The 23,810-nt window shown below is 39.0% G+C and overlaps 1 protein-coding gene across 3 annotated transcripts in view; it reads right to left on the bottom strand.

Annotated features, from left to right (window-relative positions):
- The window catches only part of SLC44A5 (solute carrier family 44 member 5), a 4,403,163-nt gene that overhangs the window by 1,313,557 nt on the left and 3,065,796 nt on the right, over positions 1 to 23,810 (bottom strand). The gene's annotated exons all lie outside the window — the stretch shown is intronic.

Here is a 23,810-nt window from a genome sequence, read left to right as displayed (position 1 = left end):
GATCGGCAGTTTTATTTTATTGTTTTTATGTTCAACATACAAACTGTGTTGTTCTATGTTTTGAAAACTTCACAATACTCGATGCTGTGGCTTCCTTTTAAGTACTACAGCTTGTGTAATTCACACAGCTGCATGAACAAACATTGTTTGTCAACACTGATTATTTGAGATTAAGCTGGTTATTCAGAGTGATTTACAGACTTGAATATATCTCACTGCATACTTAATCATATTTGATACTAGCATTTTAAAATTTTTATGATACTTTGATTTTTTTTTTTTTAGAGTTGAATATCATATGATTTCCTATGCTGTTATTGACTGGTTGAAACTATACAGAAAGTCTGAGTAAATTGTATACGATGAGGTTTTGGAATGCTGAATGAATTTAACTTGGAGTATTAGCTTTTTTAATTTTCTTCAACAATATTTTGCTAGATAAGCACTCTTTTTAAACTTCCTAAAGAACTGAAACTCTATACGCTTTTAATATATTTTCAATATGTTCATTCATGTTTCATCAGTGAACTAGATAATTATTGCAGTTTGCAACAGGTTACATAATAGAATGTTTATAGTAGTGTTTGTTGATGATTGCATTTATATTTTAATATAACAAGAGGGTAACAAATTTAGAATTTATGATGCTCTCATGACGTGTATCTGAATCAGCATATTGACTGGATCGTTATAGTTTAAATATATGTTTTGAATGGCAGTTTTTGAATGTCTGGGAAGCGTTGTGTGTCAACATGAAAGTGCTTACTAAGTGCTTACTAATTATAATTAAATTATGTTTTTATTGTACCTGCTTTACCGTGTTTGCTGTCTCTTGGTATATTTTGCAGACTCTTGGTATATTTTTCATCTATGGATAACTTAAGAAATATTTGTAGTTTCCTTTGCCATCTGTATCAACCTTAAACATGTACTCTGCTTTACATTTTCTAATACTACTCTTAAGTTCCTTATTGGCAGGTTTCATTATGGTCCTGAAATAAGGGGTTGGGGATTTCTTACAATTTTTCATCATTTTACTTATTTTGCTGTTCAGTTTATTAAAATGGGAGTTTCATCAGAAAGTTTTATTCCTTTAATTACCATTATATTTACAGTGGACAAGTACTGATTTTCCTATACATTTGTTTAGGTGTTGGTACAAGTCAGAGACATAGCTCTCAACCGATCAGAGACAAATCTCAGCAGAATCAGGGGCAAATCCTCAAATAATCAGGGGCAATTTTAAATATTTGTACTATTAACTTGAAACATTTGCAGAATAAGAGAATATGGATTAATATAGGTTTTCTGACGTAAAATGTCTATAACTCTGAATTACTATCATTTTTTATTAGGGGCAATTCACCTTTCCTTCAGCAGTCACCAGTTTTAAGAGGGACAGACCTAAATTCGGAGTCTAAATCAGGGACGGCCCTGAAGATCAGGGACAGTTGAGAGGTCTGGTCAGAGGTGAAAGTGGCAGCCCTCTCATTTAGGTCCATTTGTAGGGGATTGTTGAAAATTTTGCATAACTCTTTTACAAGCTAAAGAATGTTTGTCCCAGTGAAGTCCTTAAAGATACTTTCATTTGGTGGTGTGGTGGTACCACTAAGCCTGACAGAGAGGATGACTAATTTGTGGTCATATTCAACAAAGGATGAAGAGATGCAGGGTGAACAGGCTGGGGCTAGATAATGAAGACCAGGCCAAGGGTATTAGAGATTATAATGGGTAGTTTTACAGTTTGTGCTAGGGCAATGGTATTCATGAAGTCCAAGAAAAGTTGAAAATATCCATTTTCGATGTGTAATTGTGACAGTTAATGCTTGGGTAACTGAAATCCTCTAGCAAGAAGGCATTTCATTTGGGTTGATATTTAACCCCAGAATGATTTTAAGGTAATTTCCATGATCTCTGGGGGACACTGATGTTGATCTGTAGCAAGTAATAAAGTAACAGCGGGATTTGTTGATGGTGATTTGGACCTCCAGGAGCTCCAAGTGTAGGTAATTTGGCATGAGGTGATAGTATATCTGATAAATACAGAAACTCTCCCACATCTACTGAAGGTTCTGAAGAAACAACAGGCACTAAACCCTGGTACAGAGGGAGTGTTGTAACTGTACTGAAAGGATGTCTCAGTAATATTAAACCCTGGTATAGAGGGAATGTTGTAACTGTACTGAAAGCATGTCTTAGTAATGTTAAACCCTGGTATAGAGGGCGTGTTGTCACTGTACTGAAAGCATGTCTCAGTAACGGTAAACCCTGGTATACAGGGCATGTTGTAACTGTACTGAAACCATGTCTTAGTAATGTTAAACCCTGGTATAGGGGGCATGTTGTAACTGTACTGAAAGCATGTCTCAGTAATAATAAGCCCTGGTATACAAGGCGTGTTGTCACTGTACTGAAGGCATGTCTTAGTAATGTTAAATGCTGGTATAGAGGGTGTGTTGTCACCAAACTAAAACCATGTCTCAGTAACATTAAACTCTTAGAGGGCATGTTGTAACTGCACTGAAACCATGTCTCAGTACATTAAACTCTGGTATAGAGGGCATGTTGAAACTGTACTGAAAGCATGTCTTAGTAATGTTAAACCCTGGTATAGAGGGTGTGTTGTAACTGTAATGAAAGCATATCTCAGTAACGTTAAACTCTGAAATAGAGGGCATATTGTCACTGTACTGAAACCATATCTCAGTAACATTAAACCCTGGTGTAATGGGCATATTGTCACTTTACAGAAAGCATGTCTCAGTAAAGTTAAACCCTGGTATAGAGGGTGTGTTGTAACTGTACTGAAACCATGTCTCAGTAATATTAAACCCTGGTATAGAGGAAGTGTTGTAACTGTACTGAAAGCATGTCTTAGTAATGTTAAACCTTGGTATAGAGGGTGTGTTGTCACTGTACTGAAAGCATGTCTCAGTAAATGTTAAACCCTGGTATAGAGGGTGTGTTGTAACTGTACTGAAAGCATGTCTCAGTAATGTTAAACCCTGGTATAATGGGCAAGTTCTAACTGTACTGAAAGCATGTCTCAGTAATGTTAAACCCTGTTATAGAGGGCATGTAGTCACTGTACTGAAAGCATGTCTCAGTAATGTTAAACCCTGGTATAGAGGGTGTGATGTAACTGTACTGAAAGCATGTCTCAATAATATTAAACCCTTGTGTAGAGGGAGTATTGTAACTGTACTGAAAGCATGTCATAGGTATGTTAAATCCTGGTATAGAGGGCGTGTTGTCACTGTACTGAAAGCATGTCTCAGTAACGTTAAACCCTCGTATACAGAGCATGTTGTAACTGTACTGAAAGCATGTCTTAGTAATGTTAAACCTTGGCATAGAGGGTGTGTTGTAACTGTACTGAAAGCATGTCTTAGTAATGTTAAACTCTTGTATACAGGGCATGTGCAACTGTACTGAAAGCATGTCTCAGTAACATTAAACCCTGGAATAGAGGGCATGTTGTAACTGTACTGAAAGCATGTCTCAGTAACATTAAACTCTGGTATAGGGGGCATGTTGTAACTGTACTGAAAGCATGTCTCAATAATATTTAACCCTGGTATAGAGGGTGTGTTGTCACTGTACTGAAAGCATGTCTTAGTAATGTTAAACCCTGTTATAGACGGTGTGTTGTAACTGTAATGAAAGCATATCTCAGTAATGTTAAACTCTGCTATAGAGGGTATAGTGTCACTGTACTGAAACCATGTCTCAGTAACATTAAAACCTGGTATAATGGGCATGTTGTAATTGTACTGAAAGCATGTCTCAGTAACGTTAAACCCTGGTACAGAAGGTGTGTTGTCACTGTACTGAAAGCATGTCTCTGTAAAGTTAAACCCTGGTATAGAGGGTGTGTTGTAACTGTACTGAAAGCATGTCTCAGTAATATTAAACCCTGGTACAGAGATTTAACTGTACTGAAAGCATGTCTTAGTAATGTTAAACCCTGGTATAGAGGGTGTGTTGTTACTGTATTGAAAGCATGTCTCAGTAAATGTTAAACCCTGGTATAGAGGGTGTGTTGTAACTGTACTGAAAGCATGTCTCAGTAACGTTAAACCCTGGTATACAGGGCATGTTGTAAATGTACTGAAAGCATGTCTTAGTAATGTTAAACCCTGGTTTAGAGGGTGTGTTGTAACTGTACTGAAAGCATGTCTCAGTAACATTAAACCCTGGTATACCGGGCATGTTGTAACTGTACTGAAACCATGTCTTAGTAATGTTAAACCCTGATATACAGGGTGTGTTGTAACTGTACTGAAAACATGTCTAACTAGTGTTAAACCCTGGTATAATGGGCATGTTCTAACTGTACTGAAAGCATGTTTCAGTAAAGTTAAACCCTGTTATAGAGGGTGTGTAGTCACTTTACTGAAAGCATGTCTCAGTAACATTAAACCCTGGTATACAGGGCATGTTGTAACTGTACTGAAACCATGTCTTAGTAATGTTAAACCCTGGTATAGAGGGTGTGTTGTAACTGTACAGAAAGCATGTCTTAGTAATGCTAAACCCTGGTATAGAGGGTGTGTTGTAACTGTACTGAAAGCATGTTTCAGTAATGTTAAACCCTGGTATACAGGGCATGTGCAACTGTACTGAAAGCATGTCTCAGTAACGTTAAACCCTGGTATAGAAGGTGTGTTGTAAGTGTACTGAAAGCATGTCTTAGTAATGTTAAACCTTGCTATAGAGGGTGTGTTATCACCAAACTAAAAGCATGTCTGAGTAATGTTAAACCCTGGTATACAGGGTGAGTTGTCACTGTACTGAAAGCATGTCTCAGTAACGTTAAACCCTGGTATCGAGGGCATGTTGTAACTGTACTGAAAGCATGTCTCAGTAACATTAAACTCTGGTATAGACTGCATGTTGTAACTGTACTGAAAGCATGTCTTAGTAATGTTAAACCCTGGTACAGAGTTTGTGTTGTAACTGTACTGAAAGCATATCTCAGTAACATTAAACTCTGCTACAGAGGGCATATTGTCACTGTACTGAAACCTGTCCCAGTAACATTAAACCCTGGTATAATGGGCACATTGTAACTGTACTGAAAGCATGTCTCAGTAACATTAAACCCTGGTATAGAAGGTGTGTTGTCACTGTACTGAAAGCATGTCTCATTAATGTTAAATCCTGGTATACAGGGAGTGTTGTCTTTGTACTAAAACCATGTCTCAGTAATTTTAAACCCTCATATAGTGGAAATTTTGTCACTGAACTGAAAGCATGTCTCAGTAACGTTAAACCCTGGAATAGAGGGCGTGTTGTCACTGTACTGAAAGCATGTCTTCCTTAACTACACAAGCATGAATATTTTGGAGTTTGAAGAGAGCAGTTAAGGCATTTTCTTATTTAGACTTCTAGCATTGAGTAGAACAGAGTTCTGAATTTGCAATATGGGAATATCCAGCAGGGGAGACTCTGCCTAAATTCTTACCTACCATCTCATCTCAGGCCAACACTTAATCGACCCTCTTAGAATGACACCAAATAGTAGGCTAATTGTTAAAGCCAGATATATTGTCTTGGTATCGAAGCATCATTCTAGCTGAAGGCAAGACACTACTCAAGACTAGTGTCTTTCTTGCCTGCAACACACACATAGTAGGTTTCATCATGTTTCAGGCAGTCTCACTAGGTGTAGTGCCTCAAATTATTAATTCCTCCAAGGGCAACCACTGGTTCACAGTCATATATGTTTACATTGAAGGCCCTTAGGGTCTTTGTGGCATCACAAGTTCTGGCACCAGACAATTTGCAATCACCTTGTTCTTATTCATTTTGGTGAGTATAGAATCTGTATGCCTGACTAAAACATTTCCCAGCTCAAAAACAGACTTAGTGGACATTATGGGCCTGGGATTTTTTTTAAGTGCGTTTCAGAAGGCTTTAACAAATTCCTCTTTATAGCCTCAGTTTAACTTATGGGCTCAGTAGTGTGTTGTGAATAATGTGGTGTTGAGGTATGATGCTTAACAGATACTGTGTTAATGCCAGAGGTTTACCTGCATTTTTTTTAAATATTTACATCTCTCACGGGTGGTACTATCAACTGGTCGAAGCAGTGAATAGTCCATAAGTAAAATGCAGTTGCTATATGGCCTTACAACACCCAATCTGATCAGACTGGTCACAGATGCGATAACAGCAAACTACCCAGCATTTCTAACAGAGTTGGGTCAGACATGTCTTTCTAAGTCAAACAGAGATCACCTCTAAGAAGTTGATATGAGACAGAGAATAGTTGGAGTTTTTTAGTCTGTCCATATAGGACAAATGTTTAAGGTCTAGGATCCTCTTTGTGAGGTACTTTTGCCGCCTTTCCAGTTGTTGCATATGTTTGGTGAGGTACATGCCAAATGGGGAATTGTACTCAATGATTGGTCTAATGAGGGAAGAGTAGAGGGAGATAATGACCTATTTATTCCCAGATGCAAAACCCTTAGTAATGAGATGTACCACATAGAAGGACTTTCTGACCACAGAGGCAATGTGGTGGTCAAAAGAAGAATGGTTGCTGTCAGCCTGTGCTCCCAGATCTCTTATAAAGCCTTCTGTGTTCAGTGGACTACCATCGATGTGGTAATTCATGGGAAATGAGTTTTTCCCAAAGAGGATGACAACACATTTTTTGGCATTGAGCTTAAGACTATGTTTCTGACACCAGTAGTTGTTCTCAGTGAGGACTTTCTGTAGGATGTCAACATCAGTCGGGGAGTTAATAATAGCTCCCAGCTTGCAATCGTCTGTGAACTTTGTCAGCCAGAGTCCCTTCATGTTGGCCTGGACTTCAGAGAAGTAGATACCAAACAGGAGAAGACCCAGGACCAAACCCTGTGGGACTCCACTCATGACTGGTCGGCAGTCAGACTTGGAGTCAACTACTTTCACACTGTGGTTTCTACCTGTGAGCCCATTTGCAACCCATTTAGTGATATAGGAGTTACTTCATAGCTTAGTGAGTTTTTCTATGATTCCTGAGTGGGGAATGGTATCAAAGGCCTTGGCCAAATCAATGTAGGCTGAATGAAGCACCTTGCCTTCATCCACAGCTCTGGTGACTGATTCAAAGAAGTTGACCAAGTTGAGAAGGCATGATCTACCCTTCACAAAACCAAACTGTGATCCAGAGTTTGGAGATTCCCTATATCCTTGTTTATTAGGTCCATGATGATACATTCCATAGCTTTGCATATCAAACTCATCAGGCTAATGGGGCAACAGATCCCAGGGTCTGTAGTCGATCTTCCTTTGTGGAGAGGGATGACTGTAACAGTGTGCCATTCAGTAGGGACAAAGCCTGAGGTGAGGCTGTGATTGATGTCCCTTAGGAACTCTTACACCTTTGATAAGTCCACAGTGTAGTATTTTATGTCAGCAAAGAGGTTTATTGGGCACCAAGAACATCTACTGAAGATGTCCCCAGTATGTACTGCTATTTCTCTCAAAAAGTAAGTGCGTGTCCCCATTCATTATTGGCCTACTTGTTAATGCTGTCTGTTTGGGTTATATAGGTGCGTCAATGATTGTATTAGGACAACCCTTCTGTTAAAGGTAATGTGTATACTAGTGTGATATGGACAAGCTACTAGTGCAGCATCTCATGTAATAGTACATATCTGGTAATCATCTTTATTTACAAAGTCTGTTGTACTTTGCTGTGTTCACAGGTGATTCTTTATCTAGAATGACAAGTCTGCACCTTGTACCACCTGAGGTAGGAGGATCTGATGCCTCTATGGATGATGGTAGGCATAAGCTGGCACAGAGTGTTAAATGTTTGTGCTGAACAGGAGAATGTGACCATTGCATGCAGACATGCAGAAAACACATGCCCCACAAGGGATACAGGAAGGACAGGTTACTGGAAACACCATCAGTGAGATCAAAGCAATCCCTCATACTAGACACTTATTTGGATCTCCTGATAGTTCCAGTGGGCAGGGAGAGATGCACAAGGGAGAGTAAAAGGTCTTGATGGAAACATGGTTACTGCAACCCCCCAACTCGGTGCATCACTAACCACACTCCAGCATACATGCAGGGACATCACAGAGGAACAGGGTAGTACCAAAACAACTATGTCAAAGTTGAGCATGCTGATGTAGGTTGAGTGGGATGATCTCCGTGATGTCATTTCCCACAGATGTGACTGTTTAGACAGGTTAAATGACTTGCTGGAGCATATGCCGTCCTCTCACTGTTTCCGGTCAAGTATGAGGCACCATTCAACACTGTTACATCAGTACATCTATGGATGGTGGTCATAGTGGCAGTGAATGAGGTAGGCCATACTTATACAGCACTACCACTTCCACTGCTACATCAGTTGTGGAGGAGTCTACACCCAGGGCAAGGCATCATTGGGGTCATGGTAGTCATGGCAGTGGCGCATCTGGTGATGGACATCAATCACAGTCACACAGCATATCAACATCTAGCCAGGGGTATAGTACAACCAACATTATTCCTGGTAGTGACAATGCCTGTGGCTGGGTGATGGGAGAATGCATGGGATGTTCAACCCCCTATCATGCATGCTGTGGACTTGTGCACAAGACTGACATGCAGTGCTGCACCTACTGATGACACTGTATCCCTGCAGAGACACAGACACACCACCACTGACCACAGTACATTACACTCACATGCACTCTCTGACACAGTGGACCTTTGGAACTCTATTTCTGCAATGCTCCCTTCCCCTTAATCCTAGCCTATGCACATACATAGAGTATTTCTCTTGCATCTCCTTTGTACTCACACATCTTCCTGTGAAAGGCATCTATCCACAGGTGCTCCCTCACCCATCTATGCAGATGAGGTTAACTATGCACTGGCCTTTGTACATTGTTACCTGGGTTACCTAGATCTCATGAACAGTGTGGTCAGATTATGCAAGGTGAACATGGTCTTGTGTTACTTTAGTATACATCAGTTTTACTGTAGTGTTCTCCTTTACTAAGCTTTCCTAGGGGCTGAAGCTGTGTCCTGCATTGTCTTGCTCGTAAAACCATGCCCCTTGCTACATTTGACATCTTCTTATCATACTGTCTAAGACTACACTTACTGATAGTTTTGTACAAGTGCAAGGATCATACTGCAGGATGCCATCTGATGAATCTAGACAGGGAAGGCATGCCTTCAGCTGCCCAAACAGATGTTCAGTTATGTTCCTGGTATGTGAATGTATAGAACGTACCACTGCTCTCCTTCATTTTGGACATGGGTAATAGATGTTATCAGCCAGGGGTCCATTGCATATCCAGCATCACCAGTAAGATGGCCCTGGGGGAAATTATCCCTTGAAAAACATTGATACAACTCACACTTGTGTCATGGGTAAGGTCTACGGCTCCCAGAGCATCAGAGACATGGTCTATATCATAGAAGTCCTGCATGGTGTTAGCTCTCCTCCCAGAAGTATGAGGAAACCACATATGATTCCCACATGTTGCAGCATGGTACTAAGGAATTGGTGGATGCATGACATAACCCACTGTTTCCCCAGTAGATTGCTGGAAAATAACTGTAGCTAGTATATGTAAAGCCACACACTTGGTATAAAACACACACTCACCCGAATGCAGAGACACCAACACTGCTCACGGAATAAACTAATTACAGTTACTTCAATACTTTAAATTTTAGCCAAGCAAGATGCAACTTGGGTGCTTTCATCTTTATTCACGTAAAATCTTCATCACAAACAATTTAACATAGTAAAAATGCTCATTCATAAAACTTGCCTATATAAGTATACGTAACAACCAAGCCCCGGGAATCAACCTGTCAAATTACACATAACCATTTCACTGATAAAACTCTACTATACAAAATTCTCTTAAAAATCACAGCAGCAATCGCAACTTAATATTAATAAATCAATGTTAATATATCAATATTAATAAATCACACTTACAAACCAGTCCTATGTACTTAATGCTTTTAATTTTAAAAATAGTTAACAGAAAGTTGGTCATTTTAGCCCCGGCCATATACTGGCATTCAACAATAGCTGCCAGTAAAGTTCCTGTTTCTCTAACAACAATGTCCATGGGGCCCCACTCATTTATTTTCACTTTCTCCAAAACAGTAAATTTAAAATTATGATTAGAATTGTAGCATAGATGTTTTGCTAAGATGTTTCTCTCCTTTCCTTTCTTTATATCATTCACATGCTCATAAATATGATCTCTTAAATTTTGTTTGGTTTTCCCAATATAATAAGCTGGATACTGCTGACATAGAGACATGTAAACCACCCCACTTGGACAATCATAATGGCCATTTATAGTAAACATTTTATTATTTATTCTAAATTTTTCACCTTCCAAAATATATTTGCAATACGAACAATGGCCACATTTGCACATCCTTGGTGTCCGATTACAAATTGCATTATCATCTAAGTTAATAACTTCAATTAATGCTTTTAAATTCTGACACCTCTTATAAACAATATGTGGCTTCTCCCCCAGATTTTGCCCTATGGTTCTATCTTTCATAAGTACAGCTCAGTTTTTCTCTACAATAATTTTTATTTCCCAACTGCCAATGTTAAAAATTATTACAAAAGATCTTTTCTGAAGCATCAATTTATTTTGCATGTGTCCATACACATTATTAAAACATTGCTCATTCTCATCAGCATTATACTCCAACATACTCAAACTGCCCCCATTGTTTTTAACTTCAAAATAGGGACATAAAATTCCTGTTCTCTTTTATTAATTATTTCACTCATTAATTCATTCACTAATCTACTGGGATAATCTCTTGCTAAAAACATAGTTTTTATTAATTGACATTTAGCAAGAAAATCTTTGAAGACAGACACCATTTGGGCTGCCCTAACAAATTGTCCTTTTACCACCACCCGTTTTTAAAAATGTGGATGACTACTTGCACAACTGAGATATGTATTATACTATCATGACTCACTTGATATGTAAAAGTTAAGAACCGACTGGTAAGATTTATATAAGATAAAAGTTCATTTCATAGATCCATACTACCTTCCCATGCAATAAATATATCATCAATAAACCATGTGTATAATTTACACCAATTAATATATCCTGAATTTAGGACAAATTTCTTTTTCCACTGTATCATTAAAATATTTGCTACAACACCCCCACATGGGTAACCCATAGCTACACCTGTCTTCTACAATAAATATTTATGGTCAAATAATAAAAAAATCCAATAACGCTTCATACATATTTATTTTACTCTGAGAAAAACCTCTTTCATGTAAATATTCACTAAACCATAAAACATCAATATCATGTGGGATCTCACTATAAAGATCCCTTATTTCAACAGTTACAAACATAAGGTTCTCATTATATTCAAGCTCATTTATTATGCCTAAAAAAATCCCAGGAATCCTTACTTATCTGGGAGTCATTTATCACTAGTGTTTTCAACTTCTTTTCTGGGCGGCCACAGTGGTGCAGTGGTTAGCATTGCCACCTCACAGCAAGAGGTTCTCTGGTTCGATCCTCAGCTGGGGTGCCTTCTGTGCGGAGTCTGCATGTCCTCCCTGTGGTCATGTGGGTTTCCTCTGGGTGCTCGGTTTCCCCCCTCATCCCAAAGACATGCTGCAGGTGGATTGGACACTCTAAATTGGCCCTAGGTGTGAGTGTGTGCATGTGTGTGCCTTCTGTGAAAGGTTGGGTGCCGGGCTGGCAACTCGACACCATAAAACTCCACTGCCAATCATGAGTGGACAGGGTGATCTGCTGTGGCGACCCCTAACCGGAAAAAGCCGAAAGAAGAAGAAGTTTTAAACTTCTTTTCTAAGAATGTAGCTCTGGGATATGTTATGGAACCCCTATACCATCTACAATTGGTCTCATTGGAGGTTTATTTAAATCCTTGTGGAGTTTTGGGATATCAAATATTGTTGGTACAGTGGGAAATGCTACTTAAGAAAATTAAATTCATCTAAATCTGTTTGTCCTTCAATAAACAGGTCATTCAATTCACTACTCAGTTTTTATGGTATCCACAGGGATAGGTAGTCAATGACTCCCTCATGGCTGCAGATGAGGTTGACATTTGTCCACTGTGACCTGCACTGCATGGTGTCCCTGTCAATTCAGGAGAGATCCACAGTTCCGGTGTGATGGAATGCATATGTTATGTACAGTCAGATAACACGGCACCTCCTGGGGTAACAACATACACTGCTGTGGCTTGTTAACACAATTACAGTATGTTGGAAATACACATTAACTAATGTGGTGGCAACCCCTAACATTTTCCACAATTACCACAGCATGAACTCTAATAGTCAGTGGTGGTCAATTCTAAGGCATGCATAGCTTTTAGGTACATTATTTATACATTTCAACTGAGATATGTATTATACTATCATGACTCACTTGATATGTAAATGTTAAGAACCGACTGGTAAGATTTATATAAGCTAAAAGTTCATTTCATAGATCCATACTACCTTCCCATGCAATAAATATATCATCAATAAACCATATGTATAATTTACACCAATTAATATATCCTGAATTTAGGATAAATTTCTTTTTCCAATGTATCATTAAAATATTTGCTACAACACCCCCACATGGGTAACCCATAGCTACACCTGTCTTCTACAATAAATATTTATGGTCAAATAATAAAAAAATCCAATAACGTTTCATACATATTTATTTTACTCTGAGAAAAACCTCTTTCATGTAAGTATTCATTAAACCATAAAACACCAATATCATGTGGGATCTCACTATAAAGATCCCTTATTTCAACAGTTACAAACATAAGGTTCTCATTATATTCAAGCTCATTTATTATGCCTAAAAAAATCCCAGGAATCCTTACTTATCTGGGAGTCATTTATCACTAGTGTTTTCAACTTCTTTTCTGGGCGGCCACAGTGGTGCAGTGGTTAGCATTGCCGCCTCACAGCAAGAGGTTCTCCGGTTCGATCCTCAGCTGGGGTGCCTTCTGTGCGGAGTCTGCATGTCCTCCCTGTGGTCGCGTGGGTTTCCTCTGGGTGCTCTGGTTTCCCCCCTCATCCCAAAGACATGCTGCAGGTGGATTGGACACTCTAAATTGGCCCTAGGTGTGAGTGTGTGCATGTGTGTGCCTTCTGTGGAAGGTTGGGCGCCGGGCTGGCAACTCGACATCATAAAACTCCACTGCCAATCATGAGTGGACAAGGTGATCTGCTGTGGCGACCCCTAACCGGGAAAAGCCGAAAGAAGAAGAAGTTTTAAACTTCTTTTCTAAGAATGTAGCTCTGGGATATGTTATGGAACCCCTACCATCTACAATTGGTCTCATTGGAGGTTTATTTAAATCCTTGTGGAGTTTTGGGATATCAAATATTGTTGGTACAGTGGGAAATGCTACTTAAGAAAATTAAATTCATCTAAATCTGTTTGTCCTTCAATAAACAGGTCATTCAATTCACTACTCAGTTTTTATGGTATCCACAGGGATAGTTAGTCAATGACTCCCTCATGGCTGCAGATGAGGTTGACATTTGTCCACTGTGACCTGCACTGCATGGTGTCCCTGTCAATTCAGGAGAGATCCACAGTTCCGGTGTGATGGAATGCATATGTTATGTACAGTCAGATAACACGGCACCTCCTGGGGTAACAACATACACTGCTGTGGCTTGTTAACACAATTACAGTATGTTGGAAATACACATTAACTAATGTGGTGGCAACCCCTAACATTTTCCACAATTACCACAGCATGAACTCTAATAGTCAGTGGTGGTCAATTCTAAGGCATGCATAGCTTTTAGGTACATTATTTATACATTTCTGAAATGCTCTGCCATCTTAATTTGCCTCATCTGCATACAATATGATGCTCATTTTAATAATATTCCTCATTTATTATATGGCCATTGCCATACATCACACCACACTATCCTATTTCTCAGATGCCACTACTGGTGTATGTGTCTCTGAATCACACAGCCCCTGGTGCATGGCTGCTCATTGCCAAATTCACTTAAAAAGATACAGCAAAGTTTCTGAATCCTGGCCCTGTTCTGCAATACAGGTTTTAATCAAACTGGTTCATTTTAACTTGGAGGTAGTCTTATAATTCAACAGTATTCCTCATACTTCAACATCCAATTATTTCCTAGGAAGTTTGATGTAAGGTGCAGGTGAGAAATCTTGCCACTACTGCTAGTACATAATTAATTTTTACCCTCTGCAGCCACAAGTCTAGTGACCCATGTTTGTTCCACGGTCTTGATTACTAGTGTCACAAATACATAGTAGACCACACTATGGTATTCCCATGTATTCCATGTTAATATTCCATAGCTGCAAAGGAGACTGTGAACATTCTACTATGGCAATACAAAAAATAGCAAAAACATAGTATTTCTACATTTCACAGTTTAGTAAACGTATTTCTTTTTAGTTCTTGTTGGTTTCCTCAGTACATAATGACCACCTGTCTGATCAGCTTACCTTTGAACAACTGATTATCTAATCAGCCAACTCCAATCACAACAGCCTGGCATCAAGTTAGCCAGCATGAGATTTATGTTATGTACAACCAGTATTTCACTTGCACGTCTTACAGGCAGAGATACTGATTTTCAATTTTTTCAGGAAAATAAAGGCAATGGACAACCTAAGTATTGCAAAAGTATAGAATTTTTAATGAAACTTGGCATTTTAAACCAGATCACTCGTTCACCATATTTTAAATTTCTTCTAACAGTCACTTAAAATACTGTCCTTTCTGAATGTTATGTACTTAGAACTTGTTTCAATTTTGTATATGCAGATTAACTAAACAATTAAAATAGAATCACAGCAATAACTGGAAATTACACTTAAGCACAAGTAAAATTCGTGGCTTTTATTTATTTTTATTTATTTAATATTTGTTGACTGGGAAAGTCCGATTAGGACACAGCCTATTTTAGTGGAGGCCCTAGGAGAACTGCTCCATATGCATGTCTTTGGAATGTGGTAGGAAACCAGAGTACCCGAAGGAAACCCACACAAATTCAGAGAGGATATGCAGACTACACACAGAAGGCAACCCAGCTGAGAATAGAATCAGAGAACCTCTTGCTGTGAGGTGACAACGTTAACAGCTGTATCACTGTGCCATCCAATTACCCTCATGAAAAGAGTACTTCATTTTTTTCAAGTACAATAAATGAGTGTTCCATTTTGTAAATACTTCGGAGGTGGGCACACAAATGGTACAGCATGGGGACATTACTTCCATTAGAGACACAGCTTCTCAATCAGGCCCATCCTCTGACTCAAAAGATAGTCTGTATTACATCTCCAGTCTCTCATGGGAATACAGCTGTGAGAGACATATCTACCACCGGGGGAAGTATTTTTCATCACGTGAGAAACTCATTGAAATCTGGCACAGATAGTTCAGCTGATCAAGCACCAGTTGATGAAAATATAATGGAGTAACAACTCGACCACATATTAAAAACACACTTTATTGTAAGACTTAGCGCCTTGGCCAAAAGCCTTCCAAGAGTAAAGAACATGTATTAGCAGTACTAAACTTTTTATCTAAGTCTAACTTAGTAAAATATCCCAAATGTAGACTCTTCTTTAACAAGACTAGATATTCTTCCATTGCTGAATAATATCTATTTACATCACATTTTTCATAAACATCCGCATTATTCAAATGTTTGTAACAAATCTTAGCATATTGTGCATGATTTAAAATCACAATGTGATTCCCTTTGTCGGCTGGTTTTACTACCACCCTCTGATCCTCACATAACCTCTTAAAAGCCACCCATTGCTCTTTGGTCAAATTATATTCTATATTTAATTTTTGTTGCATAAATGTATCAAACAAATTCTCAACATGATAATTCAAAACTGCAATATAACTTTGAAAATTTACATTCACTTATGATGGTATAAACATAAACTCACATTGGATTTTAATTGTATCAAAACAGCTATAAGCATTATTTAATTTGTCCGCAAAGAATTCTTGATCAGACACACAAGAGTAGAAAGAAGTATCTAAACTATCATTCACATCTACAATTGTATTATTACCTTGTTTTTCAAAGTAATCTAAAAGATGTAACTTTCTGCCAAGCCGAAACAGTTCACTTTTATATGTAGTCTCAGTAATGCTGTGGTGATGAATTTCAGGCCCAAATAGAGCACTGAAATAGCTGCTTCTAAAATATCAATAGCAGACAGATTAAGTACCCAAGAGTCACTCAAAAATGAAACATGTTCACAAACATTAGTTCCATTTGGTCTTTTTGTCATTTTTCCCAAACGAGTGTCTGTCAACATTTCTGCTCTTTCCCCAATCATTTCTGCCCCTTTTCTTACCCTGGTGTTTGTTTTGGTTCTGAGCTACAGGTAACAGTGAATAACCATCTACCTCGCTCTCTCTTTCCATCGTAACCTTCATTTTATCCGAAGTAGCAAAGGAAACGGAAGCAACTTTATAACCTTTCCTTCCTGAACGTGATGATATCACCGGTCTGGATTTGCGTTTCCATAGAAACGCTTTGTCTAGGTTGTATTCTTTTATATCTCTATTAATTTTGTTCTTTTTTCTGTCCACCAAACCTTTTTCATACTCCAGCAGCTTAACGTTAATATCTGATAACAATCCATCCACCCGTGAAGTGCTTAACTGCTTATACATCTCGGTACTAATGGCAAGCACCTCTTCGTTAATTCTTTTCTGTTTTAACAAGTCCCTTTCAACAAGTATCCGTACCCATTCCATGGAACATTGAGGTGCTGCCAATACCCATCGTTTTTTAAAAATGTTACTATATTATGATCAAAATATACTGTCTTTGCTAGTACAAGACTGTGGTACAGTGAGTAAAGGGGAATATGCCACTTCCCCAACTGTAGTGCAGTCTTGGTATATATAATTAGAAGGAGGTGGGGGTTTAGCTCTGCCCGGAAAAAAACATTGTGTGTGTGTGTGTTTTTTTGGGGGGGGGTTTGTATCCTTTGTGGATCAGGGTTGTGGTTTTTGATAATCAGGTGTTGATCACTGTAAGATCGACTTTGATAGAAAGCTATGCTTCCTTTCCAACATGCCACTCAACCCACCTGCCCCTGAAAGAGGTGAACAAACTTCACCTTTTTATTCCTGTTCCTCTTCCTCTCCCTCTGTGGCAGGCTTCTTCAGCACCTGGACCACTAACTGCACTTGGGTCAGCTGGATTATAGTTAGAGTGGCAGCCCTCTTCACCATAGTGCCAGCTGGGTTAAGTCAGAGTGGCAGCCCTCTTCACCATAGTGCCAGCTGGGTTAAGTCAGAGTGGCAGCCCTCTTCACCATAGTGTCAGCTGGGTTAAGTCAGAGTGGCAGCCCTCTTCACCATAGTGCCAGCAGGGTTAAGAAACATCTTACTGAATATAAAGCAGGATGTTGCTTTGGTGTAGCTTGGTGAATTTATATATTTGATACACCACTGCATAAGGCTAATGCACAGGAATAAGAATTAAAAAAAAAAACACACAAGATTCAAAGCAATGGAATAAGGTTACAGAAGAAATATGTTGATACGGATTCACTTCATAACACTGAAAGCTCAAAACACTGAAACTCAAAACACTGAAAACACATATCATACATATATTGAGTTATTAATCACAGCACTTTCCACCAAGTGTAAGTAGGGGCAATCCCCCCTGCAACCCCCACAACCCCTGCTACTTATATATGTCAACTCCAAGACTGCACTTCACTACACTAAGTGCAATTTTGCTTACACTTGGTGGAAGTGCTATGATTTATGTTGTTTAAACTCTGTATATGTATGATATGTGTTTTCAGTGTTTTGAGTTTTCAGTGTTTTGGTCTTCTATATTATGAAGTTTTCTCATTTTCAGTGTTTTGAGTTTTCAGTGTTATGAAGTGAATCCGTTGATACACACCATGCCTGCTGATGGTGTGCAATACATTTTCAAATAAGTGACTTTGGTTGACAGTACCAAACAATTTAAGAACAGCAAGTCTAAGAGTACAGTCAATAGAATAACAGAAACTGCTGTCAACTTTGCATATAGTTGGTACACATATGATGAACACATTCTTTAGATGTCTTTTACAACATAGGATCTGCAGAGGAATGCACAGTACGTTTATACAATGACATTATTTTGAAAAGGTAAGATTTGTTTTTCACACACATGCACACACACACACACACACACACACACTTACATGATCATCTGTGTGTGTGTGTGTGTGTGTGTGTGTGTGTGTGTGTGTGTGTGTGTGTGTGTGTGTGTGTGTGTGTGTGTGTGTGTGTGTGTGCACGCATATCATCAGACAGAAGCACTGCCATTCTCATTCCACTTTCCTTCACTTTCCAAGCATGCATATGCCCCAGCTATCCAGTCCTGCACACTCCAAATTAGACAGACTACAACAGTGGTTTAAGCTTCCAGAGATAAAGTACTAATTAACTCCCTTCAAATTACAAAACCAGCTTGACCTTGAGTAGTTTCATAGATCTGACAAGATATGAGCATTCAGGGTGGCCCATACCACACAAGCTGTGCAACAGTTACTTTCTTGTCTGTGGTTCTAGAGCTCATGTCAACAATGTACTGTAAGGTACACGTTTCCATGCTATGCACCACTTGTCTACCATGTTCTTCCACCACAGAATACCATACTGCAGGATGCACATGTTGCTCACCCATGTCTACCTCCTGTTTGTGGTTCTGGAGCTTAGGTCACTAAGTTACTGTTAGGTTCACATGCTGCCATGTTCTGTACCACTTCTCCACCATGTTCTTCCACCACAAAGTATCATACTGCAAGGTGCGCATGTTATTTACCTAATACTCTCCTATGGTCCTAGAGGTAATGCCACTAAGACACTAGCAGATACAGATGCTGCCATGCACTGTTCCACTTCTCAAGCATGTTCCTCCTCCACACAGTGCACACTCTGTAATGAGCTCATGCCACTAAGGTACTGTCAGGCACACAGCCTGCTATGCATTGTACCATTTCTTTAAAAATATCTGTCTACCACAGAGTACCACACTGCATCTCTGTCTCCTGTCTATGGTTCTAGAGCTAATGCCACTAATACACTTGCAGATACAGATGGTGCCAAGTTATGTACCACTTCTCTACCATGTTCTTCCACCACAGAGTACCACACTGCAAGGTGTGTATGTTATTTAACTATTATTGTCCTATCTATGGCTCTAGAGCTAATGCTACTGTAATGAGCTCATATTACTAAGGTACTGTCAGGCACACAGCCTGCTATGTACTGTACCATTTCTCTACTATGTTTTTCCACAACAGAGTACCACACTGCATCTCTGTCTCCTGTCTATGGGTCTAGAGCTAATGTCACTATTGTTCAGTCAGATACCAATGCTGCCATGCTCTGTACTTTTTCTGTCTGTACTCTTTCTTCTTCCAGTTTTCAAACTAATAATGTGCTGCAGGTTACATAGGCCACTCACAGGAGTATAGACAAAACTGCAGAGCACCACAGACTACCAGACACTGAGTCTCTCATTGTCTCACACTGCTAGATGCAGTGCTCTAATATGCAATTTACTGAGCTCAAACTTTATGCCAAACATTTTTCATAGGAGCCTGTGGGTTTTGTACTGATACTCATATGATAATATTCATGAAATGTATCAGTCCAGAGGTCATCTCATTCTCTGCTTTGCCTCCTATATGCAGGCATATGTGATTTCAGCTACCCATTTCTGTTTAATAAAGACCATATTTAAAACATCTAATCACCTAATTCTATAACCTCATTAAGAACTGTCATTAACTGAGGTATTATAAAATTAACACAGAAGAAATCTGCAGCACTAAAATATGCAAAACATCTGTTGTCAACATATTCTGCTGTTTATAGTAAAAAAGGCATACTATTTTCTGCTTTTAGGCAATACGTATTACTTTTTTAATTCAGATGACTAAATGGTTTATGCACGCAGGCAAAAGCAACTGAAGCCTATGAAGTACTTGAAATTTTTTTGGTACTATTTTTCCTTCATCTGCAGAATATAATGCCTTTTGATGCTTAATACCTGGAAACAAATGTGACTACATTATCTGTTCATATACTGCAATGTATTAGTTTTTGCTTTTCATTAGGACATTGGAATTAATTTAGATATTAGATCCTATGTACTGTATCTGTAACAGTGCTTTAACTTATTTAATGTAACAGTTTTTCTGTATGTATGTATGTATGGAGTTTTCTCCCCGGGCCTCCACTGAAAATGGACAAGTATCCAGTCGGACTATCCCGGTCAGCAAATGTAAAATAAAATAAAATAAATAAATTACAGTTCAAGGTCTGTTCTCTCCAACCCTGTTTTATATTCAGCAGTTGCATAAATCTGTCTGCTGCTGTAAGATCCCTTAGACTTTCCATCCCTCCTATTTTAGACAGGCCCACCAACTGGAAAGAACAACCACCTAACAATTCCAAGTCTCCACCATCAAAGTGGGAAAGTCAAAAGCCACGAGCAGCTGGAGTTGAGGTCATTCCCAGAAACATTAACATGAATTTTTCAGGACAATAATGAAAACCAGCATTTTATTTCTAGACACGTTTTTAAAATATTCACATATTTATTCAAATGTGGATATTACTGATGCACATTTCAACTTGTCTGACAGGGGTTTTACTTTTATTTCCACTTCTTGGTTTAATAAATAGAGTATAAAGGATTAGTCCAAATAAAATCACTTAAACTAGCAGCTGTAGGAGACTCTCTCTCTAATACTCGCTCTGTAGGAGGAATAAAGACACCTTGCTGTAGTTTCCAGCAGTTTATTCAGTTAAGCAGGAAGCTGGATGAGTGTTTTTGGTCTGTTTCTTACTAGTCCTGCCACCCTCTGGGTCACAGGTGGGATACCAGACTTCACTTGAGTCCAATGGATTACCTCTGGCTTCTAGGTTTAAAGCGACAGATGTTTTACTGGAGTTTAAAATATTTGTTAAAAAAAAAATTTGTCTATTCTTTACAGTAATAATCACGAGGCTGTTGGTGGGGAATTTAAGAAAAAAGTACATATGACTCTCCAAGTGTCCCATTAGTAAGTGTGTTTGAGAACCTTTGTAGATGGGACATTTACTTATTAGGACAATCATCTCATCACTTTTTTGGTTATTATTTGAATTATGATGAGAAGGAGATGCTATACAAATTGAGATTTGATACAACCATTACAATCATGAAACCTGAAAAAAGCAAGAGGGATATCACTCTGCAGAGGAAGAGTTCCCTCCTAAACCTTACCAAGAAAATCAGACATCTTGTAAAGTCTTCTAAAGCAAATTACAAAACTAAAATTGCATCCCTAGTCAAGGATAATAATAAGGCAATCTTTAACTACATGTGAAGTCAAAAAAGAAATGCCCAACTATGTGTAGAACTGGTTGCAGATGGAAGCACTCATACTACACTGGAAGATATCACCAACCTGCTAGCTGACAGATTCAGCGCAAACTTCACCCCCCTAACCCACTTACCATATCTCAAAGCATACCTGACACCAGCCCTCTGCCTAGTACCTCTACAGAATAGGTCATCTCTGCATTTGCCAAGGCCAAAAACATGGTCTCAATAGGACCAGATAATATCCCAGGTTGTTTACAATCTAAAACAAGACCTATTGGACCCACTTGGTGTTCTGTTTAATCATACATTGAGAAGTGGCTATGTTTCTGCAGAATAGAGAACAGCAAAAGAAATCCCCCTGCACAGACAGGGGCCATCAATTGACTCTGGGAACTATAGACCCATAAGTCTAACTAGCCTCGTTTACAAGGCCATAGAAAGAATTATCATGGACATTATCAACAAGAACATAGGTGACCTTCAAATGCTGGAATTAAACCAGTTTGGTTTTGTTAATGGTAGATCATACCTATTAAGCCTGGTAGACTTCTTTGAGAATGTCACCAAAGCCATGGACAAAGGTAAAACAGTGCACACAACCCATTTCAACCTTGCCAAGGCTTTTGACATGATTCCACACTCTGGCATCATTAAGAAACTCTCCCAGACAGAGATTAACCCTTATGTTACTAGACAGGTAGCCAACTGGCTCAATGACAGAACACACACTGTCAAAATTTGTGACTCCACATCCACCAGTAGACAAGTTACCGGTGGTGTAACACAGGGGTCTGTGCTGGGCCTCTAACTGTTTGGCATCTATTTCTCAAAGTCTGGGCCAAAGCAGACTGCCTTTGGCTCAACAAGTTCACTGATGATTGCAAACTGGGAGCACTCATTCAGTCCCCCAACAATGTCAACGTATTACAAGAAGGGCAAACACAAACAAATGATTGGTGCCAAAGCCATGGCCTAAAATTAAATGCAAAAAATTGTAGTATTATTCCCTTTGGCAAAATGGAATCCCCTACAAATTACAATATTGACAGCACCCCCCTGTGGTCTAAATCAGTGGTGCAAGACTTGGAAACACAGATTGATAGCAATCTGAACTTTGACCATCGAGTATCCACAATACTAAGGAAAGCCTTCTACACAGCACACCTCATAAGCAAGAGCATAGCATCCAGGTCAAAGGATGTTATAACTTCACTGTACTCAACCCTCATCAGACCACTAATACGAGTATAATGCAACCTTTTGCATGTACCTCACCAGATACATGCAGCAGCTGGAGAGACCTCAGAGGTTTCTCAATAAGAAAATACAGGGACTCCAAATCATGACCTATGTGGACAGGCTGAAAGCCCAGTCACTTTACTCTGTATCTTATAGGCTGCTGAGAGGTGACTTGTACCTGGCCTATGGGGCAATCTCCAACCCTGCCCTACTGGAAATGCTGCACATCCACCAGTCAAATGGCTCAAGAGTTATTCTCTCTACTGATCTCAATCTTGCTTGTGACATTAACAGATCATGCTAGAGAGACAGAGATATGTCTCCCAGAGACTGTCATTTCTCTGGAATAGACTCCCTATTCACATAAAACAGAACTCCTCACTGACCCTATTCAAACACAACCAGATAATTGTATGGGAGACTGCAAATTTGCCCCTGGGGTGGCACCCATGTCTCTCATGGACAGGGGTAGCTGGTGTTAATCACAGACCCACTCAGTTCATAAATATGTTCTACAAACTAGCCAAAAAAAAACAATGGGGTTGCATGGGATTAACATGTCTTGGCTTGTAAAGGTTCTAGGGCCGCTACCTAGTAACCTCCTATGAATCTATGAACTTATAAGGGAGAAGGGTGGTTGTAAAGGATTCTTTTGACTATATTAACCAAATGTTAGAGATATTATTGGATGTTAGGAAATACATCCCTGTATCAGTTAATGAGATTATGTAGCTTACTGCAAAATAGATATGTACTTGGAAGAGCCTGTTTTAAGTGGCCTCATTCGTAACACTACATTTGACTTTTTACATATAGAAAAGCCTATGGTGCCTGTGATCTTTGGCATCCCAAAAGTGCACAAGGATGCCCTTAATCCACCTCTAAGGCCAGTACTGCCAGCTAAATGTTCTAAAATATATCCCTCGGCAGTCTACATAGACAGGACACTAAAATATTTTGTGGGAGAGTATTCATATATATTGTGAGATTCTTGGGACTTTCTGAGATGCTTTACCCTAATTTATTTGTTTAAGGCACACTATTTACGTGTACTGCTTTTATTGATTTCTTTGAATGTATTCCAGTTTCTGAGGGACTGTAGAGTTTTTCTGAAGCCCCACTGCATTGCCGTTCTATTTCAGAT

This window comes from Protopterus annectens, chromosome 10.part0 (assembly GCF_019279795.1).
Source record: "Protopterus annectens isolate FY-2018-M chromosome 10.part0, PAN1.0, whole genome shotgun sequence".
Taxonomy (NCBI): domain Eukaryota; kingdom Metazoa; phylum Chordata; order Ceratodontiformes; family Protopteridae; genus Protopterus; species Protopterus annectens.
This window is presented reverse-complemented; position numbering and strand designations above follow the sequence as displayed.